The sequence below is a fragment of the Rhinopithecus roxellana genome, chromosome 2 (assembly GCF_007565055.1).
Source record: "Rhinopithecus roxellana isolate Shanxi Qingling chromosome 2, ASM756505v1, whole genome shotgun sequence".
NCBI lineage: Eukaryota > Metazoa > Chordata > Mammalia > Primates > Cercopithecidae > Rhinopithecus > Rhinopithecus roxellana.
The window spans coordinates 59,467,836-59,487,696 of NC_044550.1; the positions used below are offsets into that span (position 1 = coordinate 59,467,836).

Here is a 19,861-nt window from a genome sequence, read left to right on the forward strand (position 1 = left end):
TCCACCTATGGACTACCTTTTCTAGATTATTGCTAACCCACTACATTTGGTCATTTGAAACCTTTAAGGTCAATCATTGGAAAGACATAATTGTGTAACTTTGATGGAGAGCACAGAAGAGCAGACAGCCAATGTTTTTGCCCCCAAAGTAGAACTTAGCAGAAAGGGACCTGTGGAAGAAAGGAGGAGATTCACGCAGCTTGATTACCTGAGGCTTGCTTCATTCTTGGAACTCAACACTTGAGCCCAGCTGTTGTGACCTCCATTTGAATATTAGGGACCCATCTGGTGGGATCACCTGGGGACAGGGAGCCATTGAGAAGTTGCCAGTATTATCCCCTGTGCCATCCCCTTCTTCTTTCCTGGCATCACCCAGAAAGGTCCTGGCATTGTGCAAATACTGCCTAAACTTATACTTTTCTATTTCATCCAAAGCCTTGTTCTCTCTTAAATGTGAGAAAGAAAATCTTAAAAGTACTAGAAGAAAACATGGGTAAACATGTTTATAATTCTGCAGCAGAAAAGGCATTTTTAAGTATAATGTAGAGCCCAGAAATTATAAAGTTTAAAAAATGACAGATTTTGAGGACATTTAAAATAAAATGCATTATAGTCCTCAATATTTGAAAGACAAATTGAACTGGGGAAAGCACAACATATGTGAGGGGCAAAAAGCTAATAAGCTATGTAAAAAGGGCTTTTATAATTTAATCAAAAAGAGACAGATTGTCCAACAGGGCAAAGTACATGAATGAGAAATTCATGAATTGAGATATACAAATGACCAATTTATGGAAAGGTGTTCAAACTCACTAGTAATAACTGTGTTAAAAAAAAAAAAAGTAAAAATGAGGTCTTCTATTGAAACACGGTAAACAAAAAAAGTGCACTTACCTCCTCTCCCTCCCCAAACACCACTAGAACAATAGCAAAAGGACATAAGCCTCCAAGTCCAAAGAGAATTAGAGGAGTCCAGAGCAGCCAATTCTGAAACTACCAGTAGATGGGCCAGCAGAAAGGGACACTGGGACACCATAGGGCAAAAGACACCAAAGCCCACCAGCATGTGGGCAGTGCAGAGCAGAATGTGTGTGCAAATACCCTCAGGAGGGCTGTGGACTGCAGGGTCCTGGGGTGTCTAGAAGTGGGGGATGCAACTGGGATTAGTAAAAGAAGGTTCACTGAAAGTCAGTTTAAGGTTTGGAGGCCCCCGCACTAGCAGAATACTAGTGGTTAAACCAGAGGCACCGGCAGAGAGGCACCGGCAGAGAGGCACCAGGCATGTGGAGGGAGAGCAGAGGACACCGGCAGCCCTCATCTGAGTCTAGAGAGTCCTAGCACCATCCTCCCTGGCAGCATCAACTCTAGATCACGCTGCAGGGGCCCTCCTTGCTTTAGGGGACCCCAGACATCTCAAACCCTAAAACACAAAATAACTGTGTTTTTATCTTCTCTCTCTTTTTTTTCTTTTCGAGGTGGAGTCTTGCTTGAGTGCAAGACTAGACTCCAGGCTAGAGTGCAATGGTGTGATCTCAGCTCACTGCAACCTCTGCCTCCCGGGTTCAAGCGATTCTCCTGCCTTAGCCTCTTGAGTAGCTGGGACTACGGGCACCCAACAGCATGTCCGGCTAAATCTTTCTATTTTTAGTAGAGATGGGGTTTCACCATGTCGGCCAGGCTGGTCTCGAACTCCTGACCTCAGGTGATCCGCCTGCCTTGGCCTCTCAAAGTGCTGGGATTACAGGCATGAGCCACTGTGCCCAGTGTCTTTTCTGTCTCTTAAGAAAATATTTTGAAAGTCTGGTAATTGACTGAGTGAGTAGACCTTAATTGGAAAGAGATGATATAGGGCTGACACCCCCAGGGGACTGGCAGGTTGGGGAGAAGAAAAAGAATAGCCTGTGCTCTGGGAAACTGGAGATAAAGTTTTGAAATTTGGCCATCCCACACCATCTAAGTGGGATCTTGGCTGACGAGGCTTCTCAATTAACTGTAGTGAGGTAGTCTGGGAGCAGCTTGGAACTGCTTGGAAATCCCAAGTCTGAAAAGTGAGGTGTGTGGTGGGAGATCCTATCTACCACAGCTTCCTTGGGAGTCAGTGAGGTCAGTCCGCATCCCTGGTTTAGGCACTGTAGTGGGTTGAATTGTGTCCTCCCAAAAGATATAGTTTGAGTTCTAACCCCCAGTACCTGTGAATGTGATCTTATTTGGCAATAGGATATTTGCAGATGTAATTGAGGACCTCAGAATGAGATCATCTGGATTTAGGGCAGGTCCTAAATCCAATGACTAGTGTCCTTACAAGAGAAAGGAGTGGAAGATTTGACATCCAGCAACACAGAGTAGCAAGGCAGAGTAGATGGCCATGTGAAGACAGAAGCAGGGACTGGAGTGATGCAGCCACAAGCCAGGAACACCTGGAGTCACTGGAGACTGGAAGTGGCAAGTAAGAAGTCTCCCCTACAGTCTTTGGAGGGAGCATGACCCTGTTGACACCTAGATTTTGAACTCCTGGCCTCCAGAATTGTGAGATAATACATTTTTTGTTGTTATAGTAGCCCTAGGAAACTAGTACAGGTACACTGAAACTTCCATCTTCCCTGTCCCAGCAGATCCTTGTTACCACTCAAGCCTGCAGCCAGCAGTACAGGTAGGGAGAATGTGGCTACACGGGCCACAGGTGGACCTGCAGGCAGGGCTGTGAGAGCAGATCAGTTGATAATACTTAGGCATGTGGCATGAGGGCCTCCATTTGTGCTCTTGGCCCAGGCATGTTAGACATGGGCTTGCCCACTTAGCTGGTAGCCAGACATGCCCCTTATACACAGAATGAATCAATCTAAGCCAAGAGAACAGACCTATAAATATGGACAGTCCTTGTTCTCCCTATGAAAAGGCCCAGCCAGGTCACCCTCCACTGAAGACTGCCTGTCAACAAGCTTTCCCTGCTAGCAATAACTTAACAGTGCTGTACTGTCTCACCTTAGATACAAGTGAACAATCAAACATCACAAGACGTTTGAGACAGGAAAGAGTTCTGCACCCATGATGACAAGAACACTGTGCTTTAAAGAATATAGAAAAACAACTGAAAGCTCTTAGAAATTAAAAATAGGAAGACAGAAATAAAAAATCAAATGAAGAATTGAAGATAAATTGAAGAACTCAGAAATAATTAAAAAAAAAACTCAAAGAGATGGAAAACAGAAGAGAAAATATAAGAATATCAGAGAATTGGGCCAGGAAATCTCCTCATGTCCAAAAAAACAAGAGTTCTAGAACCAGAGGAAGATAACAGATGCAGGAAATATAAAATAAATTATACAAGAAAATTTCCAAGGACTGAAAGATACCTGTTTTAAAAATGAAATACTCACCAAGTACTCAGCCCGATGGATGAAAAAGACCCATATTTTTGCATATCTACATAAAAGAATCTGTAAGCTATAAAATGATAACACAGATTCATATTTACTAACATAGAAATATTTTCATGACATATTGTTAACAGAAAAAGCATGCTTCAAAACAGTTGTGTATAATCTGAACCTATTTATGTAAATGTAAAGTTATATAAAGAGACATGTGGAATTAAAAAAGCCCAGAAGAATGGCTCCCAAGACATTAACAGGAATGCTCCATGGGTGGTGATACATCCTGGGCATTTACTTTCTTTTTTATACTTCTTTACATTAAGTGTATTCTACACGAACATACGTCACTAAAAAGAACAATACAAAAGTAAGCTTGCCTCTGTCCTCTCTTTTATTCCTTTCCTTGTCTGATCAGTTGCCATGTCCTTTTTTCCTGTTCCAGCACTGTATTTGTATCAATCTCTTATATCTTTCTTTTGGCTAGCTAAATCTGTGTGAGCTCCAGATGTTTCTGAATGCCTCCTACATGGCCCCACTTGGGAATCTCTCTCTCAGATATGTGAATTAACCTGCCCTAAAATGAACATAGTTGTTTGCCCCCAAGCCGCTCCCACTTTGTGTCCCCCCCACCCCCTTCTTGGTTAACCGCTTCCTGTTCTATCTATCCAATTGCTCAAAGCAGAAAAGCCTGGGGCATCATCCCTGCCCCTAACCAACTCTGTACCTCCAACCCACTACTCTCCTGTTGACCCTGCCTATAAATGCCTCACAAACATGCCCCCTTCTCTCCACCCCTATGGCTTCTATGCCATTCATTTTGTCATTCATTCAGCAAATATGGAGTGGTGCCTCCCGTGTGCCAGCCACTGGGTTAAGAGCTGGCATTCAAGGGTGAGAAAGACAAAGGGCCTGTTCTCATGAATAGGACCTTGTGTTCTAGAGGAAATGATGCACAATAAACAAGCAAACAAAACAACTGCCTAATGAAGTAAATTCTATGAAGAAAATAGAATGTGTGATAAAGAATAACCAGTAGGGGGCAAGGGCTGTCACTCCTTAGCTAGGGTGGCTAGGGGAGGATGAGATGGAGGCCAGCATGCAGGGTGTTCCCCTCCTCTGAGGCCCTTGCCTTCACTCTCTTCCCTCTTCAGACAGTAAGAGTGCTCCCATTGAAGGTAGACTGATCCTATTGTCTTTCTGCCTGAAATCCAACATGGCTCACAAGGCCCTGTATCCCATTTCAGCCTCCCTTCTCTCCACTGCCCCTGCACACACCCTCTGCTCCAGCCAAGCAGAGCTTTTCTGTCCCTGAATGCTCTCCGTCCACTCCCAGCCTCCATGCTGGGTTGCCTCATTTCTGCTTATCCTTGGATCCCACTTACTCCAGGACACCCTTTCAGTGAGGCCCCCCCCCCCCGGATATCTACTCACCTTGAACATTGTTACCAGACTGCACTGTTGATGACTTATTTACTTAGCTGAATCTGTAGGGGGCCAGGGCTGGCCTCATCCCCACACTGAATCCCCATGTCTGGCACATGGCACACTCCATGTGTTTGGAGACTGCCACCCCACGCCTGGAACTGGCTCTCATCATCTGTCACCTGAACTGCTGCCTCCAAACTGATTTCTCCACTTTCAACTCTTCCCTCATAAAATCCACCTATTAGAAAAATCTTTCTAACCCAAGTGGCAAAGCCAGAACAATGAACTCAGAAACTAGTGATGCCCCTGGGCCACATGTGAGTGCCAGGTAGGAATGTTAGGTTTAGAGGGCTGTATTCATTGGTAAGGAATTCATGTCACAAGGCAAGGCTGCATGCCTGTGGGTGCAGAGGAGGGGCCGTGTGTGGCCTACCCCAAAGCAGAGAGCAGTTTTGGGGAAGTGGTGGGTCCTCTCAGCTCTCAGGAGAGATCCGAGCCTGGAAAGCCAGCCTCAGACAAGCAGAAGAGCGAACTCCTAAACCCATGCTCTCTGCTCTCTCACACTTCAAATTTAAGGAGTTTCAAACATACCTAACCAGTTGCAGGCTCAAAAGACCCCAGCGGTTGTAGCTGGGGAGGTGGAAGATGGGAATAGGGAGATGGTGTTTGGCCAGTAAGGTACGCTGGAGTTAGGGTCTCACATCGTAAGGTTGTATGTTACTGTTCATTTATTCATTCAATATTTATTGAGGCCCTGCCATTTGCTGAGACTGTTCTAGATCCTGGAAATACAGGAGCAAGCAAGGCAGACCACCTGGCTTGTCTGCTGGAGCTTTCATGCTGAAGGAGGTTCTTAGACAATCAAATATACACATAGATGTACTTCAGGTAGTAATAAGCGTGATGAAGGAAAATAAAATAGTGTGAGGTTCAAACTAAAGGGAAGCTATCAGATAATAGGCTGGTCATAACTATCTCTATTTTCCCTTTCTTATCCCCAGCTCTAGTAAAGTCAAGAAACCAGCACTTCTTGAACTTTGATGTGCAGATGAATCAGCCTGGGGTCTGGCTAAAATGCAGATTTTGATTCAGTGGGTCTGGCATGAGAACTGAGACTCTGCATTTTTAACAGGCTCGCAGGTAATGCCTTGGCTGCTGGGCCCTGGACCACACTGTCTTGCCATAGGGGATAAAGGGAAAAGCTGTGAGTCCCTCCTAGGGCAGCCTCAACAGACAGGCTACACCTCCTGAAGGCAGCAGACTAGGCAGTGATGCCAGCCTTAAGGAAGAGCAAAGATCAGCAGCAAATCCACCAGTACTAGATCCGCTGACCCTCCTGGCATGCATTCATCAATTCAGAATCTCCCTTTCGATGATCTGGGTTTGAAACCAGCAAGAAAGTCATGGAGTTTCATTTTAAGTTTCCCCATTTTGTGGTATACAGGTCCCGCTACAGCCTAGCCCACCCTTATTTTTTGCTATAAGCATTCCTGACCCCTAGGTTTCTGCCAGTCAGAGTGGACAGTCCCCTCTCTCTGCCTTTTCCCATGGCCATCCATCCCAACATTAAAAATAATCTCCGCCGGGCGCGGTGGCTCAAGCCTGTAATCCCAGCACTTTGGGAGGCTGAGACGGGCGGATCACGAGGTCAGGAGATCGAGACCATCCTGGCTAACACGGTGAAACCCCGTCTCTACTAAAAAATACAAAAAACTAGCCGGGGGAGGTGGCGGGCGCCTGTAGTCCCAGCTACTCGGGAGGCTGAGGCAGGAGAATGGCATAAACCCGGGAGGCGGAGCTTGCAATGAGCTGAGATCCGGCCACTGCACTCCAGCCCGGGAGACAGAGCGAGACTCCGTCTCAAAAAAAAAAAAAAAAAAAAAAAAAAAAAAAAAAAAAAAAAAAATTTCCAAGCCATTTGGTACTGCTGTTCCCTCCATCTAGAATTCTCTGGCCCATGAGGTCAGATCCTGTTCATTCCCCAAAACCCAGCTCGAACGCCACAGCCTCACGGGTTGGAGGAGAAGAAGGGCAGTCAGGAGCAAGCCCTTCTCAGAAATCCTACAGCTCTTTGCCTGAACCTATTTTGGGACACTAATCTCTTCCTACCCGCTCTATGAGTGATTTTTGTTGTTGTTTAAGAGTTATTTTTGCCCTTAAGAGTTATTTTTGTCCTCATTTTACGGATGGGATTTGGGTTCCTCCAGGTAAGACCTACCCTCCGCCACCCCCAAACTCTCCTGGTACCTGGATGCAGCCTAAGAAGAATTGTCCTATGAATAAAGAATAAATTAAGATTGGGTTTGCAACTGACGCCAGCAGGAGCAGAAATGGGCTAGGTTGAGCACCAGGCAAGACAAGCTGACGATCAGGGTACACATCTTGAATCAGAAATCCTGGACACAGACCAGCAGTCTGCGTGGTAACAGGTCCTCCGAGTGATTCTGAAGACACTCGAATTTGAGAACCAGGGCGGTCTAGCCGAGAGCCTGGAGCACACCCTTTCCCCTCTCTAGGTGCTTATGACCTTGACCCTGGGCCCTGGGGGCTTCTGCCGAGGAGGGAGGAGGGCACGGGCGGTCACTAAGGAGGGCGGAATTGGAAGGGGTGAGCCTGGAAGAGAAAGTGCAAGGATGCGAGGAGAGGGATGGAGCGAAGGAAGAGGATCAGAAGGAAGAAAGGAAGGTAGCAGGGACCGCACAGAAGTGGGAGGGAGTGAGTGGAGGAGGGACTGGCACCCCTCGCGGTGGCATCTTCCAGAAGGTCATCCGTCAGTCCCCACGTCCTTCCAGGGCCGATTCTCCCCGGTGGGGCCCGGGGTCTTGGAGACCAGTGTGTGCAGCCTGCCCGGCACCAGCGTGAGCCCCGGGACCCCGGCCTGGCGTCCCCCATGCCCGCGTCCCCGGCGCCGGTACCTGCTCTTGCTGCGGGGGCGCCTCCAGCACAGTCTCTGCCTTCAGCGCCGCCGCCCCCGCAGCCATGCCTGCGCCCCTGTGCCTTCTCCAGCGCACAGCGCATGCCGGGGAGGGTCCCGCAGAGTCCGCAGAAGTAGGCGCCGCGGGGTCGCGGGAGCCGAAGGTGAGAGCCGGATCTGCGGCGGAGCGGCGGCCCCGCCTGGGCTGTGCCGGGCGGGAGAGGGGTGCCTCCCGGCGCGCCCCGCCTCCGCCCCCTGTACGCTGGCCAGCCTCCTCCCCAGCAGCGGCCTCGAGGTCGCCAGCACCCCCGGCTCCTTCAGGACCTCAGCCCTCTCTGTTGGGAAGCTATTCAGCCAGCCATCGCCGCCAGTAAGGCGTCCTGAGCCCTACTGGGTGCGTGTGGCGGGAACCAGCGGTTTTGTTACCCGGCGGCAGGACTGGAGGAGGGGTCAGAAGTGGGTAGGGAGAGATAGGGGAGTAGAGGAGTGGAGTGAGAAATGGCGCTGGGGAGGATGGGGGTGGGGCTGGGGAGGAGGGGAAGAATGGGGAGGACTGTGAGGGGGCCGAGCGGGGAGGGAGGGACGGAGGGAGGGGGAGAAAGAGACAGAGAGAGTGTGTTTCCTCAGCTCTCTTCCTCAGAGGTGTTTATTAGGAGGCAGGAGTTCGGATGGCTGTGCCGGTACAGACTTTCCTCAGTTGTCTGTGCTTCCACCAAAGATGGTGCAGGAGAGAAACTCCAGTTTAGGGAGAGCGCAGACCCTCTTGGCCCCTATGCTGCTCCAGGTCATGCAGGGCCCCTGGGACGCAAGCATCTTGCCTTTGCCCCTCTACTTCCAGGGTTTCCCCTCCCCCTTTACAGCTTAGGTCTAAGCCTGGCTTCAAGGTTGAGAACAAGCTGGAACGTTTAGGCAAGACTTTAGAAATACCTGGGTGTTGATTTGGGGAAACAGAAAAGAGGAGCACGGAATTAGATCTTGTGTCCTACGAAATATGGCTTACTCCATGCCAGTGTGTGATGGCTCCTATTTGTCAACACCTACAAAGGAGATGAACGGACTAAGATGGACATTTCTCTGCCACTGTGGAACGTAGAGCCTAACAGGGGATAGAGAAAAATAAGCATCTAAGTACAATTATCACGGATGATGCCTTGGTTTTCCAGCCTTAACCGGGCATCAGAATCCCATGGAGGATGGCTGAGTTTGTTAAAACTCAGAGTGCTGGCCAAGCACAGTGGCTGATGGCTTTAATCCCAGCACTTTGGGAAGACAGGGCGGGCAGATTGCTTGAACCCAGGAGTCTGAGACCAGCCTAGGCAACACGGTGAAACCCCATCTCTATAAAATATACAGAAGTGAGCTGGGCATGGTACACTTGTAGTCCTGTAGTCCCAGCTACTCAGGAGGTTGAGGCTGGAGATCGCTGGAGCCCGAGAGGTTCAGGCTGCGTGAGCTGTGATGGAACCACTGCACTCCCACCTGGACAACAGAGCGAGACTCTATCAAAAATCAAAACAACACAAAAACCTTCAGATTGCTGGAGTTGAGCCCTAGAGTTTCTAATATAGTAGGTCTAGGGTGGGACCTGAGCATTTGTCTTTTGAACAAGTTTTCAGATGCCGCTGGGGCTGTTGCCTACATCTGAAGACTACCTTGTAGCATGATCAGAATGTGTTGCAAAGAGTGTCTGAGATGGAGAGAATAGGGGATGTGAGGGCATGGAGGCTGGAGAAGGCATAATGAATTGGAGAAATAAAAATCATGGTTAACACTGATAGAATGCATACCGTGTGCCAGATGCCGACCTGAGCACTCTACCTGTGTTAGCTCATTCAGTCTTCGTGACAACCCTGTGAGGTGGGCATTGTGACTCTCCTCGTTTTACACAGGAGAACACTGAAGCACAGAGAGGTCCAGAAGTTTGTTCAAATTTTGAAGCTAATAGGTGGGGCAGTGGGAATTTGAACCCAGAGAAAACTGTCTTCATGGTCTGGGTTCTTAATCTCTCAAGGAAGTAGCTGCGAAGGTCAGCAAGGGCCGAATCCACCAGATCCACATAAATAATATTAAACAGTTTGGACTGTAGCCTCAGGAGAATGAGAAGCCATTACCGAGTTTTAAGCAAGAAAATGACATTACCAGACATGCCTTTTGGCTTCAAGAGTGGGGAAGAGGGCTATGACTATGACTCAAGACAGAGAGATCAGCCAGAAAGCTATTGCTGTAGTTTCAGCTCTCAGGATGACAGTGGCCTTGATGGTGAGAGTGAGTGTGTGCAGGGATGGAGTGGAGGGGAGATGGAGAGATGTGTTTGGGGATGGGAGAACTAGGTAATAGAATCTACCGTACTTGATTCATCTCCAAGGATGGTGCCCAGGCATGTGGCTTGGGCAGTGTAGCATTGGGGCAGACAGTGCTGCCATTACTGAGAATGGGAATATTGAAAGAGCAGCAGATTTGGGGACACAAAAATAGTGGGTTCATTTGGACATGTTACATCTCTACCCATCTTGTGGCCTGCGTTCATGTGGCAAGAGCCATTTCTTTTCTCTCCAGCCCAGGATATCCTCACATTCATCTAGATTCTCCCAAGGCAGCAAAATAATAAAGTGAAAATAGTCCATATGGAGATGGATGTTCCCTTTCTATAAAATTCTGACCTGTTATTGTTATATAAGTCTTAGGTCCCTGATTTGAAACTCTCTCTCCTGATTGATTGGCACCAAAAAGACCCACATACTTCACTGGAGACCCATGTATGTACAAAGGTATCATCTTCCTTCTGTCTTCAGCTCAGCAATCATATCAGAATAAAACTCAAAAAGTGCATTTCTCCCCCATCAGTAATGATGACTTTGGTCTAATCTATCCTCCTCTTATGCCTGGTTTCTTCTATGATCAAATTGCAGATATTCAGAACGAAGATCTAATTTCCCAGTAAGTTAGGCAATGCTTTGTGGTGTAGTTCACTGAACCAAGGTTAATTAATTTGAAATTTTGTTTTCCAAATCAAATGGTTGGCGGCTGACTCTGTCTTCTGTCCTGGAATAGATGAACTGTGTTCTGCTGCTTAACACTAATCTCTTCGGCATTTTAGCTGTAGTCTGTGCATCCTCCTTCATGTCCCGCAATCCGGAGTCCTGAGGTGGTTGTAATGATGCAATGGAAGAAATTAGCTAATGTCGTAAATGTGTTTGAGAAACAAGGTGGGGTCAAGAATCACTAGCCAGTTGATTGTGATATTTGGTGCAGGAATCAACAGACTCAAGGAACAGAATGGGCACATACATTTATGGAAAACTAGTTTTATGAGAGGAGTGGCAAATCAGCAGAAAAAAATTGATTATTTAGTAATCGGTTTATCCATAAGAAAAAAAAATTATATCATACCAACACAAAACTGGTGGTTAGAAAGCAAAAGTTTAAGATGATCTAAAAGAATGTTTTTATGGTCTCAAGATAAGAAAAGATACATTAAACAAGACTCACAAAGAACAAATTGCAAAGAAAAAAATGTTAGCCTATATTAAAATGAAAATTTTCTGTACAACAGAAACTTGCCATTAAAAAAGAGGCAAGCCATGAACCAGAATATATTTGTATATATCTCATTGACAAAGGACTAGTACTCAGAATAAGTAGAACTGCTAGAATTTAATTTCTAAAAAGCATAGATCAATAGAAATGGGCAAGGGATATAAATCAATTTGTATGAATAGAATTTATGAGACTTTAAAAATAATTTTAAGGGAATTAATGATTGAATTTATGAATATGTGGATTCATTCAGAGTACACACTTCACAGGAATGCTTGTATATGTTCGGTTACTTGTTCCGCTGTGGCTCCGTTCAGCCTTCCTACCCACAGACCACTCATCAATTTTCCCCCTTTCTCCTCCACTTTCTTGGGGCCACCAAACTACCTTGGGCCAATGGTGCCACCTAATGGTTAGATCTTGCAGAATTCCCTTGTATTGCTTTGCAAATGACCTTTTTCAAGTAACTTCCTTTTTCAATTTACTCCTTTCCTCTTTTCTTGTCTTTTTCATATTGCCAAATAAAATGTGTATTTGATCCTTAGCTTTAAGCTAGATTAAATGATTCAGAATGTCTCCAGCCAGGTGCAGTGCTGATCATATGTGGAGTAGGATGGCAGAGGGAGACTCCAGGCAACTGGCAAAACTTCTCTTCTGTGAAGGGGATAGCAAGTGAGAGGTTCATCTACATGGGGGCAGGGCTGGGAGGTGAAAATCCATCCAGTCTGTGTGAATATCCAAGAGCTTGTCTGATCTCAGAAATCAGTATGAAAAAGACACCAAACTTTTTGGACTCCAGTGATTCTTGGGGCCAGGGTTGGATTTGTTATAAATGGGAATAATCACCCAAGAGGGGAGGGATGCTGAAGCCAGGTCCCATTTTGACTGATGAAATAGCTGCATAGGAATGACCAGGCTAACTTCTTTTCAGTCGTCCTATCCTTCCATTCCACCCCCGCCCCAAACTCCTTTCTGGGTGCTAGGTTGGTCTTCACATACAGACACTGGCTCCTTACAGTTGGCAGAAATCCTGCAAGTTGGTCTGATTACCAACTGTCAGGGTTCCTGACTTACAGTCCCAGTTTTCCTTGGCCCCTCTGCCTAACTGGATAGAGATTTTCATCTTCCTTTAGTTAAATCTGTTTTTGCCTAGGCACTATTACTCAAAACAAATGAAAGACTTTTTAATCTCATCCTTTAATTACCTTTGTAGGGACATGGATGCAGCTGGAAACCATCATTCTTAGCAAACTATCACAAGAAGAGAAAACCAAACACCGCATGTTCTCACTCATAGGTGGGAACTGAACAATGAGATCACTTGGACTCGGGAAGGGGAACATCACGCACTGGGGCCTATCATGGGGAGGGGGGAGGGGGGAGGAGGGAGGGATTGCATTGGGGGAGTTATACATGATATAAATGATGAATTGATGGGTGCTGACGAGTTGATGGGTGCAGCACACCAACATGGCATAAGTATACATATGTAACAAACCCGCACGTTATGCACATGTACCCTAGAACTTAAAGTATAATTAAAAAAAAAAAAATAATAATAATAAATAAATTATTAGTATTGTAACACTATTGATTTCCACTCTTTTGGGCTAAAATGTATGGTGTTTAGATATATCATGGTTACATGGCTTTTTGTGAGCTGGCTTGTAGCCCTAATTGCCATTTATAACATTGCTTCTATGGAAAAGTGCATTCTGCCTTTTAAACTACAGCCTTCCAAATGCACGTTTGGAACACAATTCATTTGTGAGCTGGGAACCATCAGTATTCATGTCTCTTGGCCCATGGCAGCCCCGCAACCAAATGACATGTGGTTTAAGGTTTGTGTAACAGGCGGTTCATTTAAATAATGTTAGCTAGGACTCAGCTTTCAGGTTCTCAGATTTCTGGTTAATTTCGAATAGAAGAGGCAGCAGAGTCGCAGCATTCAGACAGTGTATGCATGGTGCTCCCTGCTCCCTATTGAGTAATGGTACATTCTTTCTTTTAATGGTTTACCCTGCAAGTTTTAGGATTGAGCCTCTTCCGAGGGCAAGCTTTTCAGTTCTGTTGAACAATTGATCTTGAAAAAGAAGAACTCCTTTTAAAAAACAACTATACTTTCAAGCCTGGAAGTTCAGCTAGGGTCATTCCAGTTTATTGAGTGCAGGGGCCCTCTCAGCAGGAGGGAAAACCACATTTAAATCCTTGATGGGGCTCCTTCTCCTCCTCTCTCCTTGTCTTCCTTTCCCCAGTGCCTCCTCTAAGAAGTTTCTTCTTTACTAAGAAGCCAAACAGCCCGTCCCAGGCAAGCTAGTCTCCACTGTCCTCGCTATAAAAAGAGTTAATATTTATCAAACACCAACAGTGTGCCAAGGCACTGGCTAAGTGCGATATATGTCTGATATTATTTAATCCTCAAAAGGACTCCCAGTGATAGGTATCACCATCCACAGTTTGAAGACATTTAAGTCAAAAGAGATGAATTGCTTTATCTAAGAATGTGTAGCAGCAACCACTGCTGTTTCAGTGGCCTAACCCCTAGGTTGTGTGGGGAGGCCCATTGCTTCACTGGAGGTGCCCTCAGGAAACCCTGTCCTGATACCATGTCCTGTGTTTTTGTTTTCATTTCTAGTTAAGACCAAGGACTTGCCCTCATAATTCCTATACTTCAGATTAATTGCCAGAGGTGCAAGATCACGTGCACCTCTGTCCCAAAAAGTCACATTCTGGTGAAAGAAAAGTACTAATATTCTTATTTTTTCTTGATTTTAGATATTTGTCTTCCCTAGGGGCTTGAAACAATCAGTTATAGAAGCACCAAGAGCACACAGTTATTTTTTGCCCTCCTTCTGGCCTGAACTCTTACTCTGCTTTCTACCCATGACAATAGCTAAAACATTTTATACACCTAAATAGTGTCAGGTGCTTTACATATATTTAATCCTAAAACAACACTATTGAGGGGGGAGAATGGGGTCTGAAGGCAGGGAACCTGAGGCCAATTCACGCAAGCTTCCTGGAACTAAATTAAAAGGAAGAACCTGCACTCTGGCCTACTGTCGGTCCATTCTAGGACCTTTATTTGCATAAGGCACCAGTCCACGCCAGCGTCTGATTGGCCACGGGCCAAACCTGCCCTCTGGCCTATGAGTGGGCCATTCTAGGACTTTCAATTGCATAGGGTGCTAATCATACCATTCGTGGATTGGCTGCAGCCCTATTCACTTTGGCCTCTGATTGGCGGTGAGCTAGCCCTTTATTTACGTATGGTGTAACCAATGAGAGACCTCTAGAGGGTACTGAAACCCCAGAAGGCTTTGCTACCCGGGCGTTGAGCCACTTGCTGTCTCTGGTTGCGTTCTGTGAAGTGTGCTTTTGGTCCTATTGCCTTCTGCTTCAGTAAATCTAGGCTTTCATTGGTTGCTCGCGGGTGCTGTTCAATTCTTTGTTCAACGCACCAAGAACCAGGACAACTCATGATTAGAACCTTACACTCGGTACCAGGTAGGTTATTATTATAATCCTCATTTTACAAATAAAGATGAATAAGGACTTCTGGGCCATCCCCTCTGCTTGTGAAGCCCTTTCATTTCCTCATTTAAATCTGCCAAAGTCCCACCCCTCTCCTGTTCCCTCCCCGGGCTTTCTCAGAACCCAGTGACAATACATCTCTCAGCCTTTTGCTCCCAGCTTTTTGCATCTCCCTCTATTCCAGACTGCTTTGTTTTAAAGATGCTTGTAAGTATGTCAGCCACCCACTGCAAACGCATGGAGAGCAGAGACCCTCTTTCAATCCTCTTTCATTGCACCACTACAGCTAGTAAATGCCTGGCCTGGAGCCAAATCAAATGGGCGATCCTGCCCCCAGGCCGCTCACTGGCTTATGCAGGGAGAGTGAGGACAGGTGGTTTTCCTTAGCTCATCACCTGCAGAGGTTCCTCCGGGAAGGAGAGGGTGTCATTGTCAGTGTGGCCACAGCCTTTCCTTATTTATCCATTACAGGACCATTGAGAACTTGGCGCAGGATACAGACTTTAAGAAAAGAGATATAAAATGTGCTTTTCAATTCGCAATTGGAAAAATATGGAACTAGCCCAAATGCCCGTCAATCAATGAGTGGATAAAGAAACTGTGTTATATACATACATGATGGAATACTACTCAGCCATAAAAAGGAATGAATCAATGGCACTAGCAGCAACCTAGATGGGATTGGAGACTATTATTCTAAGTGAAGTAACTCAGGAATGGAAAACAAAACATCACATGTCCTCACTCATAAGTGGGAACTAAGCTATGAGGATGAAAAGGCATAAGAATGATACAATGGACTTTGGGGACTCAGGGGGAGAGGGTGGGAAGGGGTTGAAGGATAAAAAGATACAAATTGGGTTCAGAGTATACTCTGCTTGGGTGATGGGTGCACCATAATTTCACAAATCACCACTGAAGAATTTACTCATGTAAACCAAATACCACCTGTTCCCCAAAAACCTATACAATTTTTTAAAAAATGTGCTCTTAACATATTTCCATGCAGTGCAGAGTGTATACTCCTTATTTTATAATGAGTTTATACTTTTATAGTTGAGTATCTTATAATATATTTTATGATATATTCTTATAAGCATCTACTACTTCTTATTGCATAATTTATTACTCAAAATGGGATATACTTTTGTCATCACTTAGAGATGCCAAGATGTGGATGAGAGAAGGCAAGCAGTGGGAAGGGTAAGGCCTGGGTCTGCTCCATTCCACCTGTTCTCTTAGCCTTGTATTGAGTGAACATTCATTTTGGTATTTAGCCATGTAACTGCTAACAATATGTGGCACAAGTGAGTGCTGGCAATACAGTTGGTTTTTAAATTTATCCTATAAATGCAGTAATCCTAGCACTTTGCAGAATAGCTGGAATAGTGCACACAGGGAAATAAAACACATTTACGTTATTTGGGAGTATCAGAAATAGAATATCTGTGTTTTGGGGTTTTTTTGTTGTTGATTTTGCCTTTTCTGTGGAAAGGATTTCAAATATTCCAAGTTACTAAGTGGTAATAAACAAAAATTTTGTGCTAGGCATGTTATCTAAGTATGAGTATTTTTCTTTTTTCTTTTCTTTTCTTTTTTTTTTTTTTGAGATGGAATCTCATTCTGTCACCCAGGCTGGAGTGCTGTGGCATGATCTCTGCTCACTGCAACCTCCTCCTTCCAGGTTCAAGCAATTCTGCAGCCTCAGCCTCCCGAGTACGTGGGATTAAAGGCACCTGCCAACACGCCCTTTTTAGTAGAGACCAGGTTTCACCATGTTGGCCAGGCTGGTCTCGAACTCCTGACCTCAGGTGATCCACCCACCTCGGCCTCCCAAAGTGCTGGGATTACAGGTGTGAGCCACACTGCCCCTGGCCTAAATTTGAGTATTTTTAAAATTAAATATGTTGATATAAAATTGATTAATATGTTTAATTTTTGTAGTAAAAATGTTCTATGGGGCTTTGAAAGAAGGAAAATTTTGGAAACCATCCTGGATGTGATGGTTAGTAGGTAATCTAAGGAATAGTTAGGTTTACTAGTGTAAGATTTTCCTGATGATCTTACAGATACCCTTGAAAATGGCCATGGTTTTGGTGGTGACTTTAAGTGAACAACTCAAAGGAAGTTTTAGCCTGTGATAAACGTGGGAGAAGGGCATTGTCTGGGCCCACACATTCACTACAAGACTTGAATCAGAGCCCTGCCTCTCCTACTTGCTTTCTGGGCTGTTTTGGAGAGAGGGTCTCTATTTTTACCCCTTGGTTAATTTGTGTCTGTACTGTAAGTATATACTTAAGGCATTATTAGCAGTGAAGTGAAATTGAAAAATTCTCTTGGTAATATGTTGTTTGCGTGAAGAACTGCCAAATGACATGGTCAGAACTGGTAACCTAAGCAAGAAAAACTTGATCATTTACTGAACTTAGGGTGGGGTAATTATCTTTGCTTTCTGAATGGCGTGAGCACTGGAAAGGATACCAGCCAATAAGGGATTAACTACCAGTAAGACTATTCAGAAAAGAAAGAAAAGGTGGAAAGTGAAGTTAAGTTTGATTTAATATGTATTCATTTTGAGACACCTCTAGGCTACACAGATATAGTTGTCCACAGTTAGGAAACAAACTGAAGTCAGAAGAAAGGTTAGAGATAAAGATTTAGTTTTCGACAGTGGCAAACTTTCCAGGAGTGAATAACATTTCCTAGGACGTCTATAATGTGGGAAAGGAAGGAGGTACAGGAATATAGTTGGTAGTTAAGACAGTGGCATTTAGGATCAAACACATTTGGCCTCAAGTCTTAATTATAATATACCCTAACTCTGTGATCTTGGAACATCTGCCTTAAAAAAAAAAAAAAAATGCTTGAGGTATCATTTATATACTTTATGATTCATCCTTTTTAAAAAAGTTTATGATTCTGTGTTTTTTTAGTATATTCACAAAATGACTATCACCACTATCTAATTCCAGAACATTTTTATCACCCCAAAAAGAAATAACTGTCACTCCCTATTTCCCCCTTCTATCCCCTGTCAACCACGAGTCTACTTTCTGTCTCTATGGTTTGTAATAAATATTATATATAAATAGCATCATATAAGAAGCCTTTGTGCTTGGCTTCATAGCATAATTATTTCAAGGTTCATCCATGTTTTAGTATGTATCAGTACTTCATTCTTTTTTGTAATTGAATAATATTTCATTACAAAGACATTTACATTCTATCCACTCATCATTTGATAGACTTTTGAGTTTTTTCTACTTTTTGGTTATTATGAATAATGATGCTATGAAGATACATATACAAATGTTTTATGAATACATGTTTTTAATTCTCTTGAGTATATGTCTACAAGTGTAGTTGTTGGTTCATATGGTAACTCTATGTTTAAGATTTTGAAGAACTGGTAAACTGTTTTCCAGTTGTAGCTGCATCGTTTTACAACCCCAGTAGCAATGTATGTGGGTTCTGATTACTTCACATTCTCACCAACAGTTATGATCTGACTTTTTGCCTCTAGCCATTCTGGTGGGTATAAAGTCATATCCCTTTGTGGCTTTGATTTGTATTAAATACTTTCCTAGAGACTAATAATACTAAGCATTTTTTTGTCATTATTATCCATTTGAATATCTTTTTTTTTTTTTTTTTGAGACAAGGTCTCACTTTGTTGCCCAGGCTGGAGTGCAGGGTGTGACAGTGATTCTCTCGCCTCAGCCTCCCCAGTATCTAGGACTGCAGGCACATGCCACCATATCTGGCTAAGTTTTTAGTTTTTTATAGAGACAAGGTCTTACTGTGTTGCCCAGGTTGACCATTTGAATATCTCTGGAGAAGAGTCTATTCAGTTCCTTTGTCCATTTTTAATTTGAGTTATTAGTTATTTTGTTGTTGAATTTTAAGTGTTCTTTATATATTCTATGTGCCAGTCTTTTGTTAGATATATGCTTTGCAAATTTTTTTTCTCATTCTTTGGGTTGTCTTTTCATTTATTTGATAAAACTTTCGAAACATGAAAATTTTAAATTTACCCATTTTTTCTTTTGGTGTCATATCTAAAAAACCACTGCCTAATCTGGGGTCATGAAAAATTATTCCTATGTTTCTTCTAAGAGTTTATAATTTTAGTTCTTAGATTTAGGTCTTTGATTGAGTTTGAATCAATTTCTATATTTGGTGTGAGGTAGGGGTCCAAGTTCATTTTAGTTTCCTTCCTTCCTTCTTTTCTTTCTTTTCTTTCTTTTCTTTCTTTCTTTTTTAGCATGTGGCTATCCAATTGTCCTGGCACCATTTGTTGTAAAGACTATTCGTTCCCCATTGAATTACTGTCTTGGCACCCTTGTGAAAAATCAGTTGATCATAATATAATGGTTTCTTTTGGAATTCAATTTTATTAGTTTATATGCCCATCCTTATGTCAGTATCACAGTGTGTTGATTATCGTGGCTTTGTATTAAGTTTTAAAAAAGGAAAGTGTGAGTCATCCAACTTTGCTCTTTCTTCCCTCCACCCCACCAAATTTGTTCTTCTTTTGCAAGATTTTCTTCGCTATTCCTGGTGCCTTGCATTTTCATAAGAATTTTAGAATCAGTTTGTCAGTTTCTGCCAAAAAGGCAGCTAGATTGATAAGATTGTATTGAATCTATAGACCAATCTGGGAATATCACTGTATTAATACTAAGTCTTCCAATTCAGGAGTGTGGGATGCTTTTCTATTTATTTAGTTTTAAAATTTATTTCAATTATGTTTTGTAGTTTTCAGTTTACAAGTTTATGCTTTTCATTTGTTAAACTTATTCCTAATTATTTTATTGTTTTTAATGCTAAATAGTTGTTTTCTTGATTTTATTTTTGTATTGCTCATTGCTATAGAAATATATTTGATTTTTGCATGTTGATTATGTATCCTGTAAACTTGCTGAATTCCTATTAGTTGTAGTAGTTTTTCAGTGTCTTCCTTAGAATTTTTTATATATAAATCATGTTTTCTGTGAATAGAAGTAGTTGTTTTACTTCTTCCTTTCCAATCTGGATTCTCAGGCTCTCTGTCTTTCCTCTCTTCTGCTTCTTTCTT

The 19,861-nt window shown here is 43.7% G+C and overlaps 1 protein-coding gene across 1 annotated transcript in view; it reads right to left on the reverse strand.

Annotated features, from left to right (window-relative positions):
* RNF175 (ring finger protein 175) overlaps positions 1-7,954 on the reverse strand; it is a 50,448-nt gene extending 42,494 nt beyond the window's left edge. The window contains exon 1 of the mRNA XM_030916635.1: positions 7,715-7,954. The gene's annotated coding sequence lies outside the window, so the exon portion shown is untranslated. The remainder of the gene's footprint in view (positions 1-7,714) is intronic.
* Positions 7,955-19,861: the final 11,907 nt, after the last annotated feature.